This window comes from Coregonus lavaretus (assembly GCF_964263955.1).
Source record: "Coregonus lavaretus genome assembly, chromosome: 2".
Classification (NCBI taxonomy): Eukaryota; Metazoa; Chordata; class Actinopteri; order Salmoniformes; family Salmonidae; genus Coregonus; species Coregonus lavaretus.
This window is the reverse complement of record NC_139989.1, coordinates 82199642-82223022: the sequence shown is the minus strand read 5'-3', so window position 1 is coordinate 82223022 and position 23381 is coordinate 82199642. Positions and strand designations below refer to the sequence as shown.

At 41.7% G+C, this 23381-nt stretch overlaps 1 pseudogene across 1 annotated transcript in view; it reads left to right on the top strand.

Moving 5' to 3' along the window:
- The window catches only part of LOC311140884 (NLR family CARD domain-containing protein 3-like), a 475271-nt pseudogene extending 454896 nt beyond the window's left edge, over positions 1 to 20375 (top strand). Inside the window, exons 3-11 of the transcript XR_014615242.1 lie at positions 12444 to 12560; positions 12853 to 12937; positions 13067 to 13295; positions 13719 to 15510; positions 15773 to 15941; positions 16491 to 16528; positions 17999 to 18172; positions 19209 to 19255; positions 19776 to 20375. The product of XR_014615242.1 is annotated as an NLR family CARD domain-containing protein 3-like (transcript). The remainder of the gene's footprint in view (positions 1 to 12443; positions 12561 to 12852; positions 12938 to 13066; positions 13296 to 13718; positions 15511 to 15772; positions 15942 to 16490; positions 16529 to 17998; positions 18173 to 19208; positions 19256 to 19775) is intronic.
- The last annotated feature ends 3006 nt before the right edge of the window (positions 20376 to 23381 follow it).

Sequence of the window (23381 nt, the reverse complement as noted above, 5' to 3'; positions counted from 1 at the left end):
TATTGCTGGCTTGAGTTACCTGATGTGGCGGAGAGTTCCATGTAGTTATTGCTCTATTTAATACTGTGTTTCCCAGCCTCTGTTCTGGACCTGGGGACTGTGAAGAGACCTCTGGTTCAATGTCTTGTGTACCGATGAGTGTCCAAACTGCTAGAACAGGCAGTTCGGGACCTTCAACACCTCGCACAAAGACCAATAGTGAGCTAGGAGAGATTGACATGCATGTCGCTGACATTCGCTCACCGTGTACATCTAAGTGCAATACGTGCTGCTCTGTTCTGGACCATCTGAAATTTGCCGCACACGACCACACAACTAGGCACTAGTCTAACAGGTGTGATAAAACTACTTTTGTGCCAGCTGCAGCTTTGCTGGGTCTTTCTTTGCTGCGTTCGACCATATTACCGGACAGTAATCAAGATGGGACAAGACCAGAGCCTGAACAACTAGAATTGTTGATTGTTGTGTAAAAAATGCAGAACATCTTTTTATAACAGACATACAGTGCATTCGGAAAGTATTCAAACCCCTTGACTTGTTCCACATGTTGTTACGTTACAGCCTTTTTCTACAATGGATTACATAGTTTTTTTTTTCTTCATCAATCTACACCCATTCTTTTTTTGTTGCAAATGTGTTAAAAAAAAAAAAACTCATAAAATGAAATACCTCATTTACATAAGTATTCAGACCCTTTGCTATGAGACTCGAAATTGAGCTCCGGTGCATCATGTTTCCATTGATCATCCTTGAGATGTCTTTACAACTTGGAGTCCACCTGTGGTAAATTCAATTGGTTGGACATGATTTGGAAAGGCACACACCGGTCTATACAAGGTCCCACAGTTGACAGTGCATGTCAGAGCAAAAACCAAGCCATGAGGTCGAAGAAATTGTCCGTAGAGCTCCGAAACAGGATTTTGTCGAGGCACAGATCTGGGGAACGGTACCAAAACATTTCTGCAGCATTGAAGGTCCCCAAGAACACAGTGGCCTCCATCATTCTTAAATGGAAGAAGTTTGGAACCACCAACACTCTTCCTAGAGCAATCGGGGGAGAAGGGCCTTGGTCAGGGAGGTGACCAAGAACCCAATGGTCACTCTGACAGAGCTCCAGACTTCCTCTGTGTAGATGGGAGGACCTTCCAGAAGGCCAACCATCTCTACAGCACTCCACCAATCAGGCCTTTATGGTAGAGTGGCCAGACGGAAGCCACTCCTCAGTAAAAGGCACTTGACAGCCCGCTTGGAGTTTGGCAAAAGGCACCTAAAGGACTCTCAGACCATGAGCAACATGATTCTCTGGTCTGATGAAACCAAGATGTAACTCTTTGGCCTGAATGCCAAGCATCACGTCTGGAGGAAACCTGGCACCATCCCTACGGTGAAGCATGGTGGTGGCAGCATCATGCTGTGGGGATGTTTTTCAGCTGCAGGGACTGGGAGACTAGTCAGGATCGAGGGAAAGATGAAAGGAGCAAAGTACAGAGAGATCCTTGATGAAAACCTGCTCCAGCACACTCAGGACCTCAGACAGGGGTGAAGGTTCAACTTCCAACAGAACAACGACCCTAAGCACACAGCTAAGAAAACACAGGAGTGGCTTCAGGACAAGACTCTGAATGTCCTTTAGTGGCCCAGCCAGAGCCCGGACTTGAACCCGATTGAACATCTCTGGAGAGACCTGAAAATAGCTGTGCAGCGACGCTCCCCATCCAACCTGACAGATCTTAAGAGGATCTGCAGAGAAGAATGGGAGAAACTCCCTAAATACAGGTGTGCCAAGCTTGTAGCGTCATACCCAAGAAGAACCGAGGCTGTAAACACTGCCAAAGGTGCTTCAACACTCACTTCTGTCATCATGAAGTCCTTTGAGAGGCTAGTCAAGGATCATATCACCTCTACCTTACCTGACACCCTAGACCCACTTCAATTTGCTTACCGCCCCAATAGGTCCACAGACGATGCAATCTCCATCACACTGCACACTGCCCTATCCCATCTGGACAAGAGGAATACCTATGTAAGAATGCTGTTCATTGACTATAGCTCAGCATTCAACACCATAGTACCCTCCAAGCTCATCATTAAGCTTGAGGCCCTGGGTCTGAACCCCGTCCTGTGCAACTGGGTCCTGGACTTCCTGACGGGCCGCCCGCAGGTTGTGAAGGTAGGAAACAACACCCTCCACTTTACTGATTCCCACAAGGGAGCGTGCTCAGCCCCCTCCTGTACTCCCTGTTCACCCATGACTGCGTGGCCAAACACGCCTCCAACACAATCATCAAGTTTGCAGACGACACAACAGTAGTAGGCTTGATTACCAACAATGATGAGACCGCCTACAGGGAGGAGGTGAGGGCCCTGGCGGAGTAGTGCCAGGAAATTAACCTCTCCCTCAACGTCAAAAAAACGAAGGAGCTGATCGTGGACTTCAGGAAACAGCAGAGGGAGCACCCCCCTATCCACATCAATGGGACCTCAGTGGAGATGGTGGAAAGCTTCAAGTTCCTCAGCGTACGCATCACTGACGATCTGAAATTGTCCACCCACACAGACAGTGTGGTGAAGAAGGCGCAACAGCGAGGCTGAATAAATTTGGCTTGGCACCTAAAACCCTCACAAACTTTTACAGATGCACAATTGAGAGCATCCTGTTGGGCTGTATCACCGCCTGGTACGGCAACTGCAACACCCACAACCGCAGGGCTCTCCAGAGGGTGGTGCAGTCTGCCCAACGCATCACCGGGGGCACACTGCCTGCCCTCCAGGACACCTACAGCACCCGATGTCACAGGAAGGCCAAAAAGATCATCAAGGACATCAACCACCTGAGACACAGCCTGTTGACCCTGCTATCATCCAGAAGGCGAGGTCAGTACAGGTGCATCAAAGCTGTGACCGAGAGACTGAAAAACAGCTTCTATCTCAAGGCCATCAGACTGTTAAATAGCCATCACTAGCCGTCTACCACCCGGTTACTCAACCCTGCACCTTAGAGGCTGCTGCCCTATATACATAGACATGGAATCACTGGTCACTTTAATAATGGAACACTAGTCACTTTAATAATGTTTACATACGCCGTTACTCATTTCATATGAATATACTGTATTCTATTCTACTGTATTTTAGTCAATGCCACTCCGACATTTAGATGTATGTGTATTGTTGTGAAATGTTAGATATTACTGCACTGTTGGAGCATTTCGCTGCACCCGCAATAACATCTGCTAAATATGTGTATGTGACCAATCAGATTTTTAATTTTAATTTTTTATTTTTATTCAGGCTGCAAGGTAAGGATCCTACCAGGGCTTATTTATGTATGATGTTGGTAGAATGTTGAAATGGGGATAGTAGTAAGGATCCTACCAGGGATTATTTATGTATGATGTTGGTAGAATGTATACATTGGGATAGTAGTAAGGATGATCCTACAAGTGATTATTTACAGGTATGTATGATGTTGGCAGAATGTACACTTTGGGATAGTAGTACGGATCCTACCAGGGATTATTTATGTATGATGTTGGTAGAATGTATACATTGGGATAGTAGTAAGGATCCTACCAGGGATTATTTATGTATGATGTTGGTAGAAAGTATACATTGGGATAGTAGTAAGGATCCTACCAGGGATTATTTATGTATGATGTTGGTAGAATGTATACATTGGGATGGTAGTAAGAGGCCGGTGGGTAAATGACTAAGATTCAAGCCTCCCGTCAGTTAGGGAGATTTGTTTCTTTATTGTGTGTTTAGTTGTACCTTTACCTTCCTGTAGTTGGTCATTTGGAAGGATTCTGTATGTAGGAATGGTCTAATATCACTCCCAATGTGTTCTCACAAGGGAAGTATTGAACGGGGGTGTCAATTTTGACCGCTACTTTTTTGAGAAAACAAGTATTACTTGTTAAACAAAATCATTATCTGAGCAAATGTATTAGTATAAAATCATTTAATGTACCATATTTTTGAGCATACAATATAGCTCAGTATTTGAATTATTTATTTTATACAGTCATTTTTGCTCATCTTTATCAATGGTGTCAATAATTTGGGACCCCACTGTATGGTTCAAAGTTAGAGATATGTTGAAACTGGATCCATCATAATGATTCTACATATTATAGTATGCCATGGTCTTTACTGGCCAAAGGTTAAACTACTGTTATGTTAATGCTATACTATGGTGTTGAGTCACTAGACTTTTACCAGATATTATTGCATCCAAAGATCAACTGTACCTAGAACATAGATACAGAGCCACTTGTCATCAGGAAGGTGCTCTCTCAGCAGAACGGAAAATATCTCAATGACTTGACATGTTCTGGTTGTGAATACAGGCTACAAGGTAAGAATCTTCCAAGGGATTATTGTAAAGTGTGTAGGGAAATTAAATATATGGTGTTATTATAGTATAGAAAATGACAGTAAAACACTCAGATCTAACAGTCCATTTTACCTGGGACAGGTACGTGTCAGTTCAATCATACAAAATGGCGCTAACTGGGCGTAGGCAAGTCAAATTCAAAAACATATTGTTGTTCATATCTCGTATTATAGGATTTGTATATCGTGGTTATTTTACAATTTGTAAAAATATTAATGTATCATAGTTCTAAATCATCTTTCAGAATATCAGAACATTTGTTGTTTTCAAAATTACAATGAGCTCCTGCTTCCTGTGTAATTTGGTATGAAACCTGAACGTACTTTTCTTAACATTGATATTATGAATTAAATTCAAAAACATCATAATAATAGCAGACCTGTTGAACAAAGCAACACACTAGAATGAGTGGAATTATTACAAGAGAAAGTGAGACATTATTATTATTAATATTATATTATTATGTTATTATTATTATTATTATTATTATTATTATTATTATTATATTATTATTATTAGTTCCACTACATGGAGAAAAGGTTAAAAATATGAGTCATGACTACGTGTTGATGTGATTGCATTAAATCACCTGACTGTTTGGACGTGTCTGTTAGTAAATGTTTTATTTCTAAGAGATAATGAATAAAATAGAACAATTGACCTTCAATAATTAGTTGTCACTGTGTTCACCACAACCAACATGTTGGATCTCTGTTTAGGGGTCAGTGGTCTAAAATTAGTCTCTCTGGGGAGAGAGAGGAGGGGGGCCCTGCCTCTAAAATGAGTCTTTTTGGGGGACATGACACCAAAGCTAAGAGGTGAGATGACAATGTTTTTAAGAATTTATAAGGAGTTTATTTCTAAAACGTTATATCCACAATTGTTTCACGTTTGTTATTTTACATCAGAAATGATTGCTTATGGGTACCTTCATGTGCGTGTAAAATATTGTTCTTCTAAGATTTTAATTAATAGATTTTTGCGTATTAATTTTTATTTTTGCAAAACGCTATATAGCTGGAATGAAATGTTTGTATCCTGTATATTTGACTGTGATATGTGGTTGTCTCACCAGCACACACACACACACACACACACACACACACACACACACACACACACAGACACACACACACACACACACACACACACACACACACACACACACACACACACCCCCCCACATCTTTACCATCATACACACACACATCTATAGAAGTTCTGCATGACACAATCATTTAGCCTACTCTTAGTTATTGTCTAATATGTTGTCATGCAGAACCTTATTGTTTTTACTAATTCTGATCGTTGTTACAAGTGGAATTTTGATAATACTACCGTCAAATCAACACACTCTTCACTTCTGTTTAAACCAAAAAGGGTTCTATCGCTTGCTTAATATATGGAACCACTAAAAGTTCTATATAGAGTCCCTTTTATAGGGTTCTTTGATCAGAACTCTAGAGGTTCTTCTTCACTGAACCAAAATGGTTCCATATAGAACCCTGCAAGGTGCCATTTATGAATGATGTCTACTACTATTAAATAGGAATATTTTTTAGCTAAGAATATAATTTATAGGACAATAGGAATGGTTGAAAAAACCCAATATTCATTTAAAAGTATCCTTAGAAATAGCAGTGCTGGGGATTTGGAAAGCCATAGTCAGTCAATCAACAACAGAATAATACTCTTACGAAAAATATTGATCTTTAATTTAGTCTGTGGATACTATGCGACTATAAGGGTTAAAAATGCATGTAAGACATCACAGCAAAGTTGAAAAAAATATGGCAGGTGGAAATCAAAAGAGGATGTTCTACGGAGATAGGTGGGCGGGGCAGAGAGTAGCAGAGGGGTGGGATTAAAAAAGATAATGATCGGTAATAGTCATTACTGTAAAACACTATAGATGTCTGGGAAAAAATAATCTGCATTATTCTATAGTATTATCAAGACACCTGCAGTTAATTCTTAACTGGTTAGGACAGCTCATGAGGTGTCCTAAATATCTGCCGACTAGGTGGGACTAGAGGCTTCATGCATAGCTTTAATTTATACCCATAAGTGTAAAATGTCTTTATTCTCAGCACTTATACGACCAATGTTATACTCTGAGAAACTTTGTGGATATGGGCCCAGATCTCAAAATATTGTTATAAAAAAACTTTGAATGTTTGTTTTACATATAAAAATGAATATTACTAATGTAAGCCAGTATAAAGACTGGGTTATGTATGCGCTCACTAACTGTAAGTCGCTCTGGATAAGAGCGTCTGCTAAGTGATTAAAATGTAAATGTAAATGTATTGTGTTGCACTGCTCGTGTCCGCGTTCTGGAACTGTCCGTGTCCACGTCCAGAACTGCCCGCGTCCACGTCCAGAACTGCCTGCGTCCCCGTACAGAACTGCCCGCGTCCACGTACGGTTTGGCGCCAAGCATATTGTCCAGTTACGCGCAGAGTGGGCTGAGGTGATGTTGGGGAATAACGACGGAGTTTGTTACAGTGTTGAGACGCCAAAGTTTATTGTTCAATTAGCTTTTTTGCGTAATGGTCAGTGACAGTATGAGTGTAGCCAGATCCTTTTCACTCGCTATCCTTGTTTCATCTTGTGTGGTTCACCGGATTCGTCATCATCCTCGAGGGACAGACGAACGACCTGCTAGCTAGCCAAGCTAGTCGGTACAGCTAGCTAAGCTAGCTACTCTACCAGCAGCATCCTAGTTATCCTAGCTACCACTACATCATCACCGGCTGCATGCATTTCTTGTGGACCGATGGAGCTCCTTGGTTGTTTCTTCCACCTGTTAAATCCCGTGGAGGGCTTCTCCCTCTCTCGTTGACGGATGTTGGCCTCTGTCCGGTTCTCCTCTCTTCACTAAATGGACGGTAACTTTAGTGTTTAACCCCTCTGTGTCCAAGGACTGAACTTTTTGAATATTATTTTCGGGGCGCCTCAAGTTACATTTTTTACAACGTTTATTTCTGAGAAAAGTAGTTCATTGCATCCGCCATGGAGCCCAGTTTCATAATATTACCTTCTGTCCCTGGTTATGAAGTAATCGCGAAAAAACAGGCCTTATTTTTGGGCATTTTTCACCCTGCCAGCTCCTATTAGTTCTATTGAGCTCCGTGGCACCGGCTCGCCTTCAGAACGTTCTATTCCCAGCCCATTGTTCTGCGTCACAATGCCAACTTCACTATTGTTATCAATGAGACCTGCCTGCGTTAACCCTGTAGGTTTACCTCAGGTAACTTATTATTAACAAGGTTAAGGCTACTTGGTGAGCGTTAACCCTGTAGGTTTACCTCAGGTAACTTATTATTAACAAGGTTACGGCTACTTGGTGAGCGTTAACCCTGTAGGTTTACCTCAGGTAACTTATTATTAACAAGGTTACGGCTACTTGGTGAGCGCGCACACTGTTCACCTGAGTACTGTTGTGGTCACCTATAGTGAGGTGAGACACAGTTTTAGAGGCGATGGCTGGCGGATAGCCATCAAACATTAAACATTTTCTGATCATGGTTAACCATATTTGTTTTAAGAAAAAAGTGCACAATCTAAACAAAACGCATGTCCGCTTGACCCCATCCCCTCCTCTCTTCTCCAGACCATCTCTGGTGACCTTCTCCCCTACCTCACCTCGCTGATCAACTCATCCTTGACCGCTGGCTATGTCCCTTCCGTCTTCAAGAGAGCGAGAGTTGCACCCCTTCTCAAAAAACCAACACTCGATCCCACTGATGTCAACAACTACAGACCAGTATCCCTTCTTTCTTTTCTTTCCAAAACTATTGAGCGTGCCGTCTTTAGCCAACTCTCTTGCTATCTCTCTCAGAATGACCTTCTTGATCCAAACCAGTCAGGTTTCAGGACTGGTCATTCAACTGAGACTGCTCTTCTCTGTGTCACGGAGGCTCTCCGCACTGCTAAAGCTAACTCTCTCTCTTCTGCTCTTGTCCTTCTAGACCTGTCTGCTGCCTTTGATACTGTGAACCATCAGATCCTCCTATCCACCCTCTCCGAGCTGGGCATCTCCGGCGCGGCTCACTCCTGGATTGCGTCCTACCTGACCGGTCGCTCCTACCAAGTGGCGTGGCGAGAAGCTGTCTCCGCACCACGTGCTCTCACCACTGGTGTCCCCCAGGGCTCAGTTCTAGGCCCTCTCCTATTCTCCCTATACACCAAGTCACTTGGCTCTGTCATATCCTCACATGGCCTCTCCTATCATTGCTATGCTGACGATACACAACTAATCTTCTCCTTTCCCCCTTCTGATAACCAGGTGGCGAATCGCATCTCTGCATGTCTGGCAGACATATCAGTATGGATGACGGATCACCAGCTCAAGCTGAACCCTGGCAAGACGGAGCTGCTCTTCCTCCCGGGGAAGGACTGCCCGTTCCATGATCTCGCCATCATGGTTGACAACTCCGTTGTGTCCTCCTCCCAGAGTGCGAAGAGCCTTGGCGTGATCCTGGACAACACCCTGTCGTTCTCCGCTAACATCAAGGCGGTGACCCGATCCTGCAGGTTCATGCTCTACAACATTCGGAGAGTACGACCCTGCCTTACACAGGAAGCGGCACAGGTCCTAATCCAGGCACTTGTCATCTCCCGTCTGGATTACTGCAACTCGCTGTTGGCTGGCCTCCCTGCCTGTGCCATTAAACCCCTACAACTCATCCAGAATGCCGCAGCCCGTCTGGTGTTCAACCTTCCCAAGTTCTCTCACGTCACCCCCCTCCTCCGCACACTCCACTGGCTTCCAGTTGAAGCTCGCATCCGTTACAAGACCATGGTGCTTGCCTATGGAGCAGTGAGGGGAACGGCACCTCCGTACCTTCAGGCTCTGATCAGTCCCTACACCCAAACGAGGGCATTGCGTTCATCCACCTCTGGTCTGCTGGCTCCCCTTCCTCTGCGGAAGCATAGTTCCCGCTCAGCCCAGTCAAAACTGTTCGCTGCTCTGGCACCCCAATGGTGGAACAGGCTCCCTCACGACGCCAGGACAGCGGAGTCACTCACCACCTTCCGGAGACATTTGAAACCCCAACTCTTTAAGGAATACCTGGGATAGGATAAAGTAATCCTTCTACCCCCCCCCCAAAAAAATAAAAAAATAATTGTAAAGTGGTTATCCCACTGGCTATAGGGTGAATGCACCAATTTGTAAGTCGCTCTGGATAAGAGCGTCTGCTAAATGACGTAAATGTGCCCTTGAGCAAGGCACTTAACCCTAACTGCTCCTGTAAGTCGCTCTGGATAAGAGCGTCTGCTAAATGACTCAAATGTAAATGTAAATGTATGTCCCTGTCCTCTTTTTCAAGATGTGGCCGATTTAAACAGCCAGAATACATTTTTAAATTTAGAAATAACCATTTTTTTGACAACTTGTTGTTTCTAAGTGGCTGCTGGGTAATTTGATATGCATCGAACTCTTCGTTCCTAGGCATCAGTAGGCATCAAATTGAGTGAATGCTGCGCAGGTTCACTGAGTTGCAAACCAAATGGGTATAATGGGGTGATTGTTGTCTAATCGGGTGGTCTAGCTAATGGATTTGTAGATCTGACAGATTTGTAGATCTGACGCAGTTGCCTAGCAAGTGTCATGAATGAGTTATATAGTACCCACATACGGCCACAAGGAGGAGCAAGAGTGCCATAAACCCATACTGTTTTTTGCCATATAAACCCTAAACCTAACAATCAATCAAATGCATTTATAAAGCCCTTTTTACACCAGCAGATGTCACAAAGTGCTATATGGAAACTCTTACCCTACTTATAACCTATTTTAGCCGTAACCCTAACCCCTAATTCTAGGGTAGGGTAGCCTAGAACACTTTTAGAAACTATTTTAGTAATAATATTATCTTAGTAAATACAATTATAGTATTAAGTAGCGTTTTGATTATTTTGTTGTTGTTTTATTATATGTATAATTGCAAGACAGAACACTTGATAAATAAGACACATTTGTTTTATTTTTCAAATGTGGTTTGAATTGGGTGACCTAGTAACCTCTGTGTGAAAGTCCAGCAATTGGCGTGGGGCAGGTTTGAGACTGATCTAATACACTTTATTTCTCAGCTGCCTCACCAACGTCTGTATGTGAATTAATAACTTTTAATTGCTAAATATGTCCAATAGATGGCAGCAGAAGACCACGAAACATCAGTTATAGGCTACAAGCAGCAATATGATTGACATAATATAGCATGCAACCAAATACTATATGTCCCATGATTTTCTAAAATGGTCACTCATTACTTTAGTTAGCTATTTATCTCGTATTAGGCCTGTGATGCTTTTGGAAGAGCAATTAAATAGTGACTATAGCAGGTGTTGAACCCCTGGTAAATAATCACTAGTCAGATGCGCTAACCTCAACCCTAGTATACATGCATTTTTAAATATCTAATATTGCGATTAAACAACCTCGGAATAGATAAGACGAGTGCGTCTTCCAGCCCACCAATGAATTACATCATGCAACCCTCCCGGTTAGCAAATGTACCTCAACATGCCCCTTGTTTGCGCTAGAAGGCAGAGTGCTCGCTGCTGGTTGATGAATCTGACAATTAATGTGCTAGGAAAATACGTTTTTCTCGACCAGAGGTGACTAAATTAATGTTCAGGCTTATTGATAATCCTTTTAGTAATGAAGTATAATTTCAAAACATGAGCATAGAAACAGCTAATAATAAACATGAATCATCATTATATTATTTCACAGTAATCTGTGAAATGCTTTTTCAGTCGTTCCTCTTCCGTTAGCAGTGTGGAAAGGGACAGTAAAAAGCGTGTGCAGGAGTTTTCCTGTGAGGGGGAGTGGTGGTGTATCCAGGGAGAAAACTAAACTAACCTTCTGAAATGTCATTCATGGTCTTATGCTACCATCTATTGGAATTATTTAGTAACTGCAGTAGTACTGAATAAAGTATATCCTTACTAAAGTAGTAATTACTCAGAATTTCAAAATATGACATTTTCTAGGTAATTTTTCCAGTTAAGACCATAAAATAACCATTTATAGCATAACAAACAATGAAATGGACATAAAACAAAAACACAATACATTTAGTTAACTATATATATATATATATATATATATATATATATATATATATATATATATATATATATATATATATATATATATATATACTATTTATTTAGATGGGTGACATTATCTGCCAAAGTAACACCACTGTAGGTAAAGAAGAGCTCTCCAGTAGGTGAACCAAAACATTCAAAGGCCATTTTCTCAAAATTGAGGTTACAAGTTTATCATCTTTCAAAGCAGAATTACTTTCCCATTGTTCCTCAACTGTAGTGTATGATATACCTTTTTCTAGCTGAGTCTCTACTTTTATCCAATGTAAAAAACACAATTTCAAATTTTACTACATAAAATCGAGACGGTCGGTCACATTTGACTGTGTAAAACCTAGCAGTACTACTTATTTCTCTGAGAGTGAGGCAGATATATATTATTACTGTGTAAAACCTAGCAATACTACTTATTTATCTGAGAGTGAGGCACTTATTTCTCTGAGAGTGAGGCAGATATATTATTACTATGTAAAACCTAGCAGTACTACTTAATTCTCTGAGAGTGAGGCAGATATATATATTATTACCGTGTAAAACCTAGCAGTACTACTTATTTATCTGAGAGTGAGGCAGATATATATATTATAACTGTGTAAAACCTAGCAGTACTACTTATTTCTCTGAGAGTGAGGCAGATATATAGCATTTTGCAAAAAAACATGATTATTTGTCTCTCTGAAATGAAACCATCAAGTGATAGATTTTAAACAAATACATGTCTGTCATTGAACAACCCCATGCCATGATTAGATAGTGAAAAAACACACCAATCTCTTTCATAATTTCTTGAAACAATAAAAGCAAATTGACGAACATTTCTGAAAATGGATATATAGCGTTTTGGAATGAAACTCTTCTTATGTTTCCCCATCTGAGCTCAGAGTAGATGAGAGAAGTAATGTTTGTCTCTGTTGTGTTGAAGTCCAATCAAGCAGGAGAGACCAGCCTCCCCTGTACCCAGCTGTGTGTCCATGAAGAGTGACTGGTCTATGCATCCACCTATAGAGTTTAGAGAGGGAGACTTTTCTAGTGAACAAAGGTAAGAATAACTCATGGGTCATGGTCAGTGAGTTAAACAACACTGTCTCTTGTCATTTCACCTCTCCCATTTTACCATTTCTTTTTGTTGTTTTCATAATCCATAGGCTAATCCTTTTTTTCCATTTTCATAGTCCTAAAACAATATTAAACCAACACTACATTCCCTCTGTGTGTGTGTGTGTGTGTGTGTGTGTGTGTGTGTGTGTGTGTTTGTGTGTGTGTGTGTGTGTGTGTGTGTGTGTGTGTGCACTCCCTGGATGAGGAGATGTAATCTCATGTGTTGTCCACAGAAACCAACAGGAGAGATCAGAGTCAGAGATTCTCAGTGGTCAGTCTTCCCAGAGTCATCAAACAGACCTGGCCTCCATATTCAGTGTATGTGGTCCTGTTATGTACATTTGTTTTTGTTTACCTCAAGTAAAGTTGATCTGTCAATCATTCATTCATGTGTTAATGAGAAAGCATTTAGTCTCTTGCTTAACTTATTTACTTTATTTATTTCAGTTGCTTGAAGAGAATATTATGACATTTGTGAAGAACGAGCTGAAGATGTTCAAGAGGATTCTTAGTCCAGAACTCCCAGAAGGCTTTGAGAGTCAGAAGCAGGATAAGGAAGTGGTGGATGCTGAAGATGAGAAGCAGGAGAGCAGTGCCAGAGAGGGGGCTCTGAAGATCACACTGCACGTCCTGAGGAAAATGAACCAGAAGGAGCTTGCTGACACACTGGAGAAAAGTAAGAGCTGTCTGCCTCATGTTGAATGCTGTTTTAGAACATTTAAAATATGTAGCTAAAGTACAGCTAAAGTAGCTGTGTAACTCAGTGATATTGTAGCAGCCTTAACACAACATCTAGTGACCTCATCAAGTAGCAGCAGGGATGTGTTGTGGTGATTCATTTAGAGAGAGAGAGAGAGTTAATAATACCATCAATAATGATATAAATCAGCCGTAACACAATTAATTATACCATCAATAATACCAATAATAATATAATCAGTCACACCAGTCTGTAATGCATTATGAAAACATTTACACATTTATACAGTCAGTTAAGCGAAGAAATGATTATAATTTAAAATGTTATAACTGTCCTAGAATACTGTTGTCATTAAAACAGATGTAATATTAATATCCTCTGTGTTATTTCTTCATTCAGATGAGCTTGCTGTGATTTGCCAACGTGAACTCAAATCTAATCTAAAGAAGAAGTTTCAATGTGTATTTGAGGGGATCGCTAAACAAGGAAACCCAACACTTCTCAATAAGATCTACACAGAGCTGTACATCACAGAGGGTGGAACAGGAGAGGTCAATAATGAACATGAGCTGAGACAGATTGAGACAACAACCAGGAAACAAGCAAAACCAGAGACTGCAGTCAAATGTAACGACATCTTCAAACCCTTAACTGGACAAGACAAACTTATCAGAACTGTGCTGACAAAGGGTGTCGCTGGCATTGGAAAAACAGTCTCTGTGCAGAAGTTCATTCTGGACTGGGCTGAAGGAAAAGCAAATCAGGATGTCCAATTTGTATTTTCATTCCCTTTTCGGGAGCTGAATTTGATGAAAAAGGAAAAACACACTTTGATTGAACTTCTCAATCACTTCTCAATCGAAACCAAAGAATCAAAAATCTCCAACTACGACAAGTACAAAGTTCTGTTCATCTTTGATGGTCTGGATGAGTGCCGACTGCCCTTAGACTTCCAGAAGAACAAGATCTGTTGTGACGTCACAGAGTCAACCTCAGTGGATGTTCTGCTGACAAATCTCATCAAGGGAAATCTGCTTCCCTCTGCTCTCCTCTGGATAACTACCCGACCTGCAGCAGCCAATAAGATCCCTTCAGGGTGTGTTGACCAGGTGGCAGAGGTACGAGGGTTCAATGACCCACAGAAGGAGGAGTACTTCAGGAAGAGATTCAGTGATGAGGACCTGGCCAGCAGAATCATCTCACACATAAAGACATCAAGGAGCCTCCACATCATGTGCCACATTCCAGTCTTCTGTTGGATTTCTGCAATCGTCCTTGAACACATGCTGAAACATAAGAGAGAAGAGATGCCCAAGACTCTGACTGAGATGTACACACACCTTGTGGAGTTTCATACCAAACAGAAGAATGAAAAGTATCTTGGGAAAGAAGAGACAGGTCCACACTGGAATAAAGAGAGCATTCTGTCACTGGGAAAACTGGCTTTTCAACAGCTTATGAAGGGCAATCTGATTTTCTATGAAGAAGATCTGAAAGAGGCTGGAATTGATGTCAATGAAGCCTCAGTGTACTCAGGATTGTGCACACAGCTCTTTAAAGAGGAATGTGGGCTGTACCAGGACAAGGTGTACTGCTTCGTGCATCTGAGCATTCAGGAGTTTCTGGCTGCTGTATATGTGTTCCTCTTATTCATCAACAACAATGAGAATCTAATGGATGAACCTCAATCAACGTCCAGCAACTTTTTTGCGCTTTTCAGAGACAAGCCTGAAGTTAGTGTCTACAAGAGTGCTGTGGATAAAGGCTTACAAAGTGAGACAGGAAAACTGGACCTTTTCCTCCGCTTCCTTCTGGGCCTCTCACTGGAGTCCAATCAGAAGCACTTACGAGGTCTACTGACAAAGACAAGAAGCAGCTCACAGAGCCATGAAGAAACAGTCAAGTACATCAAGGAGAAGATCAGGGAGAATCCCTCTCCAGAGAGGTGCATCAATCTGTTCCATTGTCTGAATGAACTGAATGACCATTCTCTAGTGGAGGAGATCCAAAGCTACCTGAGATCAGGAAGTCTCTCAGAAGCCAAACTGTCACCTGCACAGTGGTCAGCTCTGGTCTTTGTGTTGCTGACTTCAGAAAAGGAGCTGGATGTGTTTGACCTGAAGAAATACTCCAGATCAGAGGAAGGTCTTCTGAGGCTGCTGCCAGTGGTCAAAGCCTCCAGAGCTGCTCTGTGAGTACATCAAATGACATTTAAGTACTAATCATCAGGAAGAAATATTCAGTTTAGAGACATATGTATTTTTTAATAACATATTGAATCAATGCATTGATGTTCACATTAGTCTAACAATATGAGCATACAATTCTAGGAGACAGAAGATGAATCTATATGTTGTTTAAGAGAATAAACCAAATGCATCTGCCATTGTCCTTCTACACTAATGGTGTTAAATTAACAGTGTGTTTGTGAAATCATGATGATCTCTTTGCAGGCTGTCAGGCTGTGGAGTCACAGAGAAAGGCTGTGCTTCTCTGGTCTCAGCTCTGAAGTCAAACCCCTCACACCTGAGAGAGCTGGATCTGAGTAACAATGACCTGAAGGATTCAGGAGTGAAGCTGCTCTCTGCTGTCCTGGGGAATCCCCACTGTAAACTGGAGACTCTGAGGTCAGTATTCCTGTAGTTGGTCAACAAGTGATAACTGTTCACCAGATCCACATGTGTTTACCAGGCACACATAGTCCACACCATATGTGTTTGGACAGTGAAGCTTACAGTTTTACATTTGGTGCTATGCTCCAGCATTTTGGATTTCTGATTGAATGTTTCATTATAGAATGTCACCTTTTATTTGATGTTAATAATTGTTAATGGTGAGAGGTTAGCATGTTTTGTTGTAGCCTCTGTAACTTTCTCACTCATTATTATTCATGATTCATTCATGATCTTTCTCAATCATGGCATCATTAGGATTCATTCAGTAGTGTTTAGAAACATGTTATCTACTCACAGAAAGAAAATAACTCAACACCAAAGAATAGCAGTGTGGTTTTAATATGATTTGACTCTTTGCAGGCTGTCAGGCTGTCTAGTCACAGAGGAAAGCTGTGCTTCTCTGGTCTCAGCTCTGAAGTCAAACCCCTCACACCTGAGAGAGCTGGATCTGAGTAACAATGACCTGAAGGATACAGGAGTGAAGCTGCTCTCTGCTGGACTGGGGAATCCCCACTGTAAACTGGAGACTCTGAGGTCAGTATTCCTGTAGTTGGTCAACAAGTGATAACTGTTCACCAGATCCACATGTGTTTACCAGGCACACATAGTCCACACCATATGTGTTTGGACAGTGAAGCTTACAGTTTTACATTTGGTTCTATACTCCAGCATTTTGGATTTGAGATATAATGTTTCATATTAGGCAACAGTATATAATGTCACCTTTTATTTGAGGTTTTTCATACATATCTGTTTTACTGTTTAGAAATGAAAGCACTTTATGTTTCTAGTTCTCCCATTTGAAGAAGTCGTAATTATTTGGACAATTCATTTAGTCAGAAGTTTAGTATTTGGTCCCATATTCCTTACCTGCAGTGATTACATCAGGCGTGTGATTCTACAAACTTGTTGAATACATTTGCAGTTTGTCTTGGTTGTGTTTTGGATTATGTTTTTCCCAATAGAAACTGAATGGTGAATAATGACCTGTCATTTTGGAGTCACTTCACTTGCATTGTCAGTAAGAATAGAAGATGTTTCTGAACACTTCTACATTCATGTTGATGCTACCATGATTATGAATAATCATGAATGAATCATGAATGATGATGAATGAGAAAGTTACAGAGGAACAAGGATCATACCACCTCTGTTATTGGTAATGGTGAGATGTTAGTATGTTTTGTTGTAGCCTCTGTAACGTTCTCACTCATTATTATTCATGATTCATTCATGATTTTTCTTAATCATGTCATCATCAGGATTAATTTAGTAGTGTTTAGAAACATGTTATCTACTCACTTAGACAGAAAATTACTCCAGTCATCATCCACCATTCAGTTACTATCGGGCAAAACATAACCCAAAACACAACCAAAACAAACTGCAAATGCATTCAACAAGTTTGTAGAATCACAAGCTTGATGTAGTCACTGCAGGTAAGGAATATGGTACCAAATACTAAACGTATGACTACTTTAATACAATATAAGTGAATATGTCCAAATTATTACGACTTTTTCAAATGGGAGAACTAGACACATGAAGTGCTTTCATTTCTAAATGGTGAAACAGATATGTATTAAAATATCCTCAAATAAAAGGTGACATTATATACTGTCAACTCATATGAAACATTTGATCTCAAATCCAAAATGTTGGAGTATAGAGCCACATTTAAAATGCTAGCTTCACTGTCAAAATATATATGGTGTGGACTTTATACTCAATACAATCTAAATCTGATACCTCACTGTCTGTCTTTTGACTGATACTGCTTTTTAAACTGCTCTGGTCAGTCTACTCAAATATTTGTACTTTTATATTTTCCTCTCTACAAGCAATACTTTGATAATTTGTCATTTCTAATAATGAATTCATTTATGAAAGATATGACAGGTTTCAGGACACTGATATATCTTAATATGTTGAAAAAATATACTGCCACTATTTTCACCACCAAAGAATAGCAGTGTGGTTTTAATATGATTTGACTCTTTGCAGGCTGTCACGTTGTCTAGTCACAGAGGAAGGCTGTGCTTCTCTGGTCTCAGCTCTGAAGTCAAACCCCTCACACCTGAGAGAGCTGGACCTGAGCTACAATCACCCAGGAGACTCAGGAGTCAGACTGCTCTCTGCTGGACTGGAGGATCCACACTGCAGACTGGAGAAACTCAAGTATGTAGAGGGTTTATGTCAATGTTCATATCAGACATGTTGGAGTTATCAGGCTAGTTAAGACAAACATTCTGACCACCACTTGGACTAAGTTATATAAAGACTGTGTGTGTGTGTGTGTGTGTGTGTGTGTGTGTGTGTGTGTGTGTGTGTGTGTGTCCAGTGTGTGTGTTTGTGTGTGTGTGTGTGTGTGTGTGTGTGTGTGTGTGTGTGTGTGTGTGTGTGTTTGTTTCCAGTGTGTGTGTGTGTGTGTGTGTTTTTTGGACACACACACACACACACTGGACACACACACACACACACTGGACACACACACACACACACACACACACACACACACACACACACACACACACACACACACACACACACACACACACACAAACACACACACTGGACACACACACACACACACACACACACACACACACACACACACACACACATAGTCTTTATATAACTTAGTCCAAGTGGTGGTCAGAATGTTTGTCTTAACTAGCCTGATAACTCCAACATGTCTGACACACAAGACAAACTGGACACACACACTAGACACACACACACACACACACTAGACACACACACACAGACACGTACGCTGGACACACACACAAACTGGACACACACACACACACGCTGGACACACACACACTGGACACACACACACACACTGGACACACACAAAGTTATATGCTGACTGTTTGAGTGTGTGTGTGTGTTTCTAATGTGTGTGTGCGTGTGCATGTGTATCACTCAATGACACACAGACACACACACGCTGGACACACACACACACAGTGGACACACACACTGGACACACACACACTTGGACAACGTTATGTGCTGGCTGTTTGTGTGTGTGTGTCCATTGTGTGTGTGTGTGTGTGTGTGTGTGTGTGTGTGTGTGTGTGTGTGTATGTGTGTGTGTGTGTGTGTGTGTGTGTGTGTGTGTGTGTGTGTGTGTGTGTGTGTGTGTGTGTGTGTGAGTTCACGTGTATCCCTCAAGGACTGTCTGTTCTTCTGCTTACCGCTACAGTGTGGAACATGGTGGAGAGAACACAATGAATCCTGGACTTAGAAAATGTGAGTGTTGACTGCTGTGAAGAATATGACTAAGAATAAGTCTTAATTCAAGTGAAGTCAAAGTCAAAGACCACCATCATTACTTACTTGGTCATATTAAATATCAGCTGTAGTTCTACAGAAGCACAAATCAGGGACACCAAAGTTTACAAAGAGTTGCTTTGTCAATGTGTGTGTCTGTGAGTGTGTGGCGTGTTCATGTTACGTTAGAAATGTGTGTGTGTGTGTGTATGCTTGCATGCATACAGGTGTGTGTGTGTGTTCCGGGTGTGTGTGTGTGTGTGTGTGTCTAGTGTGTGTGTGTGTTCAGGATGTGTGTGTGTGTGTGTTCAGGGTGTGTGTGTGTTCATGCATAGAGGTGTGAGTGTGAGTGTGTATCCAGTGTGTGTGTGTGTGTGTGTGTGTGTGTGTGTGTGTTCAGGATGTGTGTGTGTTTGTGTTCAGGATGTGTGTGTGTTTGTGTGTTTGTGTGTTCAGGATGATGATGATTTCTAATATTGTGTCTGGTTTCATCCATCAGATGTCTGTGATCTCACACTGGACCCAAACACAGTAAACAGATTCCTCTCTCTGTCTGAGGAGAACAGAAAGGTGACATGGAGGATGGAGGAGCAGCCGTATCCTGATCACCCAGAGAGATTTGAGGACTGGAGACAGGTGCTGTGTAGAGAGGGTCTGACTGGGCGCTGTTACTGGGAGGTAGACTGGAGTGGGAGAAGGGCTGATATAGGAGTGACATATAAAGGAATCAGCAGGAGAGGAAGGCTTGATGACTGTTGTCTTGGAGACAATGACAAGTCCTGGAGTCTGTTCTGCTCTGACAACCGTTACTCTGCCTGTCACAATAATAAGTCCACTCCCATAGACGTCCCCTCCTCCAGATCCCACAGAGTAGGAGTGTATCTGGACTGGCCAGCCGGCACTCTGTCCTTCTACAGAGTCTCCTCTGACACACTGACCCACCTGGAACACATTCCACTCCACATTCACTGAGCCCCTCTATCCAGGGTTTAGGGTTTGGGATGACCCCTTTGACCTTTGGGGTTCCTCAGTGTCCCTGTGTCAAACATAACACACACACACACACACACACACACTGGGAACACACACACACTGAACACACAAACACTGGACACACATACACTGGACACACTGGACACACTGGACACACACACACACACACACACTGGACACACACACTGGACACACACACACACTGGACACACACACTGGACACACACACACACCTGACACACACACACACACACAGGACACACACACAGGACACACACACACACTGGACACACACAAACACACACACACACACACACTGGACACACACACTCACACACACTGGACACACACACACACACACACACACACACACACTCACCTGACTCATCATTATTGAATTGTTATACAGACGTGGTTATGAATCCAATGAGACATAACAAAAGATTGGTGATGATTAAGTCTGAATCTACAGGAACTATTCTGTCTGGAAGAAGTGGGTTTTTACAACTGTTTAAAACTGTTATTTTCTGTGGTCCAGTCTAGGCTAATGTTAGCACAGTGCATTGCTAGCAGAGGCAAGTGCATAGTCGAGCTAGCTAAGAGAGAGTTAACCAGTGGTGTAAAGGACTTAAGTAAAAATACTTTAAAGTACTACTTAAGTAGTTTTTTGGGGTATCTGTACTTGACTTTACTATTTATATTTTTGACTACTTTTACTTTTACTTCACTACATTCCTAAAGAAAATAATATACTTTTTACTCCATACATTTTCCCTGACACCCAAAAGTACTCGTTACATTTTGAATGCTTAGCAGGACAGAAAATGGTCCAATTCACACACTTATCAAGAGAACATCCCTACTGCCTCTGATCTGGGGGACTCACTAAACACAAATGCTTTGTTTGTAAATTGTCTGAATGTTGGAGTGTGCCTCTGGCTGAACATACATTTTAAAAACAAGAAAATTGTCTGGTTTGCTTAATGTAAGGAATTTGAAATGATTTATACTTGTACTTTTACTTTTGATACTTAAGTATATTTTAGCAATTACATTTACTTTTGATACTTAAGTATATTTAAAACCAAATACTTTTAGACTTTTACTCAAGTAGTATTTTACTGGGTGACTTTCACTTTTAGTTGAGTCATTTTCTGTTAAGGTATCTTTACTTTTACTCAAGTATGACAATTGGGGACTTTTTCCACCACTGGAGTTAACATCGTCATGGACGGCAGAAAAGGACTGGAGACGGATGTCGGAGCGGGAAAACAACTTGATTAAAAAGGGAGGAATATACATTGATTGAAGGAAAGGACATTTATTCAACTGTGAAGACAAACCTTTTATTTAAAACTGCTAAATGAGTGAACTTGGGAGGAAACGTCAGTGAGTGAAGTGAATGAAGATCATGTGACTGAGGAAAATATTGCTGTGGTTGAGAACAATATTGAAGTGAGTGACAATCAGGAGCTTATTGAGAAATGAACATTTATTGGAATTGATGGAAACATTGGACAGTTTGATAAAAGTATTGAACAGTGGAGCTCATATACAGAACAGTTTGAATATTTTGTTCTTGTAAATGACATGGATGAGGACAACATTGTGCCTCCATGTTTTAGTGTAATGGGGCCAAAGACAAATTTACTAGGCAGCCTGCTACAGCCAGACAGAACAGGTAATAAGACGTATGGGGATATTGTGGAGATACTTAAAGGACATTTTTCACCAGAACCACTAGTTAATGCTGAAAGGTTCAGGTTCCACAGGAGACATCAGGAAGAGGGAGAATCAGTAACAATGTTTGCTGCTGCATTAAAGAAACTACCAGAACACTGTGAGTTTAATGCTGTTCTAAATGACATCATTAGAGACAGACTAGTATCTGGGCTACGGAGTGAAGCTACACAAAAGAGACTGTTGACTGAAAGTCATCTGACCTTGGCAAAGGTCATTGGAATCAGTGTGTCCATGGAACTAGCTGCTAAAGAGGCTCACCAGTTGAGTTCATCAGAAACTTAGTGGGTTCATCTAACAATCCTAATCATCAGCTGATACATTTTAATCTCATACCTTCCACCTAGAAAACATAATTTAATAGAAATCACAACCGCTCCTCTGTGTGATCTATGTAATCAAGGTGCCTTGGGCTCCTTTAATTATATGTACTGGGAGTGACCAGGGGACATGTTTTGGAAAGAGGTATCCTCATACCTTGTTCCCCCAAACTGTTATTACTGAATGATAATTCACCACTGTCATTACAGCAAAGACGTATAATGTTGTCAGGTTGGACAGCAGCTAAAAAGATGTTGGAACTAAGATGGCAACCACCATACCTCATTGGATCAGCACTTTTATAGATATCATTTATTTAGAACTATCCACTGCTAGGATCCACGGGGCTAGCCAAACAACAATTGCAGCTGAAACCATAAAATAACTATTGTAGTGGGTTTTACCCAACAGATTGACCGTTCATTATAATTTTTGTGCAAACGTGTACCTTGATTTTGTATTTAATTTCATGGAGATCAGGTTGGGTGTGTTGGGGTGGTCCCAGGAGGGGTTGGAGGGTGGGTTGGGGTGGTCCCAGGAGGGGTTGGAGGGTGGGTTGGGGTGGTCCCAGGAGGGGTTGGAGGGTGGGTTGGGGTGGTCCCAGGAGGGGTTGGAGGGTGGGTTGGGGTGGTCCCAGGAGGGGTTGGAGGGTGGGTTGGGGTGGTCCCAGGAGGGGTTGGAGGGTGTGTTGGGGTGGTCCCAGGAGGGGTTGGAGGGTGGGTTGGGGTGGTCCCAGGAGGGGTTGGAGGGTGGGTTGGGGTGGTCCCAGGAGGGGTTGGAGGGTGGGTTGGGGTGGTCCCAGGAGGGGTTGGAGGGTGGGTTGGGGTGGTCCCAGGAGGGGTTGGAGGGTGGGTTGATGCAGCTGAGGTGGGTGATTGTATATGTGGTTTATTATAATTGTATTTATCTGCAATAACTCGTTTCCATAATATACTGATATATATTTTAACAGTATTGTTTCTCTAGCTGTATAACCATTCCTGCTGCTATTTGTTCTGATGTATATTTAACAGTATTGTGTTTCTAGCTGTATAACCATTCCTGCTGCTAT